Genomic DNA, 5,951 nt, shown 5'->3' with positions numbered 1-5,951 from the left:
TAATGCTTTACTCATTTCATATGCATATATTGTGTTCTATTCTACTGTATTTTAGTCAATGCCACCCCAACATTGCTCGTCCTAATATTTGAATATTTAATAATTCCATTCTTTTACTTTTAGATTTGTGTGTATTGTTGGCAATTGTTAGATACTACTGCACTGTTAAAGTAGGAACACAAGCATTTCACTACACCTGCAATAACATCTGCTAAATATGTGTATGTGACCAATAAAATGTGATTTGATTTGATAAGCAGACTTGGGTGTTTCAGGGCTGGATCAAAAGCCAAGCCTGCACTACCAGGAGCTCTCCAGATGGAGGGTTGACCACATTTTAACAACATGTGACTAACAGTGCAGTTCTACTTTGTGGGGGTTTGATCAAGGGCACAACGGCAAGAGAGAGAGAGAGAGCTAGCTAGCTAGTTATATTTGGTTGTATTTATTTTTGTTATTTTTATATTATATTTATTTATTACTTTCACTTAACTAGCAAATGCAGCTAGCTAGTTAAGCCTACTCAAACAGAGAGGTATGCTATGTTAGCTAGCTGGCTATGGCTATCCAACACTGGAACTATTCCAAGTCAAGTTAAGCTTTTTAACTGCTAAACTGCTTTATGACTGTACACTATACTGCATGATTGTAGCGGGTTTACTAACGTGTTAGTTCTAGTAGTTCTAGTTGACTATAACATGACAACGATGTAAGCTATGTGTAGGGGTCATGGTATGAAGGTTTGGCTTGGAAAGGTTTTTCACCTGGTGACAGACATCTGATGTGTTGTGCACTGAAGTCCACAAGCGAAGAGAAAAGGTGAGAGGAGGAGAGCGTGTAGATAGTTGCGAGAAGGAATTATATATGTACAACGAGCAAAGTGATCATGCTCAACCTGTGTACCTACATTGTAAACTTTCATTCATAGGCTAGGTTGTAGCAACCTCATGATGGTACAGGGAAAATTTGAGTAGCATGTAGTAGCTTGAACCTATCGATGTTACATTAAGCTGGATGAATGGAATATTAATGAAAAAAATAATCATCCTCCGCATCTTAAACGGCACCGATCACTACTGATTTACATTACATACATTCACTCACTGATCATGTATTGTTCTCTGTTTGCAGTGAGCTGAGCATTAAGAATTGGATCATGTCCATGTTATATGCTGGGCATGAGTCTCACAGCTCCATCCCTACTGTGCACAGGAGAAGACATTAACCCACCTGACTCGACCCTGGTTTTCTTTGCAAGCCGCTTCCTGTCTTTCTGGGTGCCTTATACAGAAAGGTGTGGTTTGACCCAAAGACGTTTCTTATTCTCCTTTCTTTTGTTTTGTTTCAGAGTTACAAGTAAGGACGATAACTTTTTAAGTGTCGGCCTGGCCTATATGTTCATCAGGATCAGCTGGCAAATCCTAAACCTCTGGGACTGAGTATTATCTGAGTGAACCATGTGGAGTGTTGCCAGAGGAAAGACAGGGAGTGTAACATTGGGAAAAGACCCAGGACAGAGAACAAGGGAGCTTTGGATGTGAATGATGCTCAACCTTCCTCTGCTTCAGCTTCCAAGCCTGAGAGCAGATCTAGTAGCTGTACTGACCGATTTTAGCCACCAGGTGGGAGTAGAACCTCAGGGAGCAGCTGCAGCAGGAATGGCAACGACAAATAATTTTACCATCATTTAAATAGGCAAGTCAGTTATGAACAAATTCTTATTTACAATGACAGCCTAGGAACAGTGGGCTAACTGCCTTGCTCAGAATGACAGTTCTTTACCTTGTCAACTCCGGGATTCAATCTAGCAACCTTTCGGTTACTGGCCCAACTCTCTAAATGCTAGGCTACCTTCCTCCCCTGGTAGAGGATAAGGAGCCATGCAAACAGGCTTGTTCAAAGACTGACATTGATGTCTCAACGACCTACACTGTGCACAGCCTTCTCTCAGCAAACTGATCCATACATACTTGACATCGACCTTGATTTTTGTCTCTTGTAAGAATCCCTTCAAGGAGATGTCCACACACAGGTAAAGGCAATGATCTGTAACTGTTGGAAACGAGAGGCTTAGCCTTCTCAAGGAAACATATGCTGCTGAGATGAAGCAGATTTCTTACTTAGTATCAGCAAAAGTGTTGTAAGATGTTTAGATGTGTTGCTTTTCTTTGGAAATCATGTCATGATTTGACGCCATCAGTTTTACTCCCCCTCCTCTTTTACTCCCCCTCCTACCATAGGAGCAGTACACTATTCTACAGGTGCTATGTATACAGCTTTATTAAACCTAGTGAAGACCCAGATGAGATAAGAGAAAATACTGTGTCTTTTCCAAAAGTGTTATGTGTTTCAGAAGGTGTCTTTGTATCAGAAGTATGTGGTGTTTCTCTTCTACTGTACACTACAACTGTGTTGTGTTGTGTTCAGGAAGAATTGACAGAGTGTGTGAAGAGACATATCCAGCAGCTGGAGGATCTGGAGACAGCATTTGAAGACCTGGTGGAGGATGATAGTAAGGAGATTGTCAGGTGCTGGGCTGCCAACCCTGGGTAGGGTAAATTTCTACCTGCCTTACAGTAACTCTGTTGCCAACCCGGATAAATCTGCTCTAGCTGCCAGGCAGAAACTGCTGCATCACCCCAACTAGGCCTAATCTTCAGTCGGAAACCTTTTTTCTTAAGAACCCTTCTCTCAGCACTGTTCAGTCATATAATACCAGCACAATATCAGAACTGGGGAGAGGTTAGATTGAGATCTACGTCTGGTGATTTTTCCCTCATACATCAATATCTATGCTATTCCTCCCATGAACAGATATAATATATTTTGTGTGTAATCAAGTTTTTCTTGGGGGTTGATCACCTCTCTGTTGTCTGCCTCCTCGTTGATACCAGTTGTCATAGTCTCATGTCAGAATTAGACGTTCATCCATGTTTAAGGTTAAGTTCAGGCATTATCTCCAAATTATTACGGTAAGGGTTAAGGTTTGGGAAAGGCTTAAAACAAAAAATATACATAACTACTTTCTATAGCTGAACAACCTTTCGAATCAGAGGCAAGAGGCAGATACTTATGCCCATCAGCCATCTCCGTCCACAACTCCCTAGCAAACCCGAAACCAACTTGAAGGTAACAGAGCTCACTGTTGCCCCGAGTGGCCGGTTTCCACGTCATCTTCTGACGTCCTCAGACACGGATGGACATCGAGTACTGACCTGTATCATGGGTAACCTGGCTGCTCACTGTCTGAATTAGATTTGGATGTCATAAGGCTATCATTGTAGCTTAAACGATACATGCATGGTACTGTAGGGTGTCTCCTGGTTGGGGAGGTGATGTTCATGTTGGAAACATATCTCATATTTGTTTTCTAATCAAATATTTGCACAATCATAACGTGGCCTGGGACTACGAACTTGTAAAATTACTGCTTTTTCACCGATATGGTCATCACCATTGGTGTATTTTTCTTGCTACATTGCTAATTCAATATATTTCCAGGGAAGAGAAATGGAATGAGGAAGAACATAATGTAGCACTAATGACAAAGGTCAATCTCTAAATTTAGCCTGTCATTTACAATCAATCTCTAAATGTAGCCTGTCATTTACAATCAATCTCTAAATGTAGCCTGTCATTTACAATCAATCTCTAAATGTAGCCTGTCATTTACAATCAATCTCTAAATGTAGCCTGTCATTTACAATCAATCTCTAAATGTAGCCTGTCATTAACAATCAATCTCTAAATGTAGCCTGTCATTTACAATCAATCTCTAAATGTAGCCGTCATTTACAATCAATCTCTAAATTTAGCCTGTCATTTACAATCAATCTCTAAATGTAGCCTGTCATTTACAATCAATCTCTAAATGTAGCCGTCATTTACAATCAATCTCTAAATTTAGCCTGTCATTTACAATCAATCTCTAAATGTAGCCTGTCATTTACAATCAATCTCTAAATGTAGCCGTCATTTACAATCAATCTCTAAATTTAGCCTGTCATTTACAATCAATCTCTAAATGTAGCCTGTCATTTACAATCAATCTCTAAATGTAGCCTGTCATTTACAATCAATCTCTAAATGTAGCCTGTCATTTACAATCAATCTCTAAATGTACCCTGTCATTTACAATCAATCTCTAAATGTACCCTGTCATTTACAATCAATCTCTAAATGTAGCCTGTCATTTACAGCTAAAAGGGTTTTACTTTGCGGCTTCTTTTCAATCTTTTACTCTTAAAGGCACAATGCTGATAAAACGATGGCTTTCATTATGTGGATGGCTCATACTATTCTATCCCTTCCTGGTGCTTCTCCCTCTCTAATAGGGGTGATGATGAGGATGTTGTTGATGATGATGATGATGAATGTGCAACAGCAACCTGTGATTGTGTCTCCCTCTGTGATGGTGGTGGTGATGATGAATGTGCAACAGCAGGGTTTGACCTGTGACTACTTGGAGCTACCCCACCACATTAGCGGTGAGGATGAGACTGAGAGACTGGTCCTGGCGGCAGAGCTCATTCTGGAGGCGCTGACCCAGCCCACCCTTATCACCGTCTCCAAGAATGTCAGTGCCAGTTGTGTAACAATACTTTAACGTACCTCTTAAGTTGTTCTTAGGGGTATCAGTACTTTACTTTTTATATTTTCAAGAACTTTTACTTAACTGCATTCCTAAAGAAAATAACATTTTCTCTGACACCCAAAATGGTCCAATTCGTGCACTTATCAAGAGAACATCTCCGGTCATCCCTACTGCCTCTGATCTGGCGGACTCACTAAACACACATGCTTCATATGTAAATTATGTCTGAGTATTGGATTGTGCCCTAGGCTATCCGTAAACAAAACAAAAACAAGAAAATAGTGACATCTGGCTTGCTAAATTTAAGGAATTTGAAATTATTTACACTTTGACTTTTGATACTTAAGTGTATTTTAGCAATTACATTAATTTTGATACTTAAGTATATGTAAAACCAAAGACTTTTACTCAAGCAGTATTTTACTGGGTGACTTTTACTCAAGTATGACATTTGGATACTTTTTCAACCACTGGTCAGCGCCACTCATCCTCCCTGGAAAACAGACATCTTACTTAACTGAAGAACATGGGACACGTTGTAGCACTGGACATGTAGCAAACATTTTTTGTGGTTGTTGATAGCCGTCAATTTGCTTTTTGTCAAATGTAGAGAGCAAGACAGAAGCTTTAGGCATATGTCAAAGATGTGACTGTGAAAAGAATTGTCTTGACACCTATAGACACAGTTTGTTCTAGCACAAGAGACCATGTGCTCTGCTATTGTCACGCCCTGGCCTTAGTATTCTTTGTTTTCTTTATTATTTTAGTTAGGTCAGGGTGTGACATGGGGAATGTTTGTGTTTTGTTGGTTTTGGGTGTTTTTTATGGTAAAGGGGTTGTTGGGTATAGGATATGGGTTTGTGTGGAGTACATGTGTCTAGTGTTGTCTATGTATGTTTAGTTGTCTAGGAGAGTCTATGGTTACCTGAAAGAGTTCCCAATTAGAGACAGCTGATTTCGGTTGTCTCTGATTGGGAGCCTTATTTAGGGTAGCCATAGGCTCTCATTGGTTGTGAGTAATTGTCTATGTCAGAACGTTTGTAGCCTGTGTGTGTAAGTGCACAACGTTATTTAGCTTCACGGTCGTTTGTTGTTTTGTTCGTTTTGTTAAAGTGTTTCGTGTCGTGTTTATTTTTCGTCATCTTTAAAAATAAAAGAAGATGGCTTACTTTCCAAAAGCTGCGTTTTGGTCCATCAATCCGCCACACGATCGTGACAGAATTACTCACCATTATAGGACCAAGCGACATGGAAAGCGGCAACAGGACCTACCTACACAGGATTCATGGACATGGGAGGAGATACTGGATGGTAAGGGGCCGTGGGCTCAACCGGGAGAATATCGCCTTCCTCGTGA

The 5,951-nt window shown here is 40.3% G+C and overlaps 1 pseudogene; it reads left to right on the top strand.

Annotated features, from left to right (window-relative positions):
• The first annotated feature begins 698 nt into the window (after positions 1–698).
• Positions 699–4,606, top strand: LOC129824605 (UPF0489 protein C5orf22 homolog; annotated as a pseudogene).
• Positions 4,607–5,951: the final 1,345 nt, after the last annotated feature.

The sequence above is a fragment of the Salvelinus fontinalis genome, chromosome 26 (genome assembly GCF_029448725.1).
Source record: "Salvelinus fontinalis isolate EN_2023a chromosome 26, ASM2944872v1, whole genome shotgun sequence".
NCBI lineage: Eukaryota > Metazoa > Chordata > Actinopteri > Salmoniformes > Salmonidae > Salvelinus > Salvelinus fontinalis.
The sequence above is the reverse complement of the archived record's forward strand: the minus strand, read 5'-3'. Positions and strand labels throughout refer to the sequence as shown.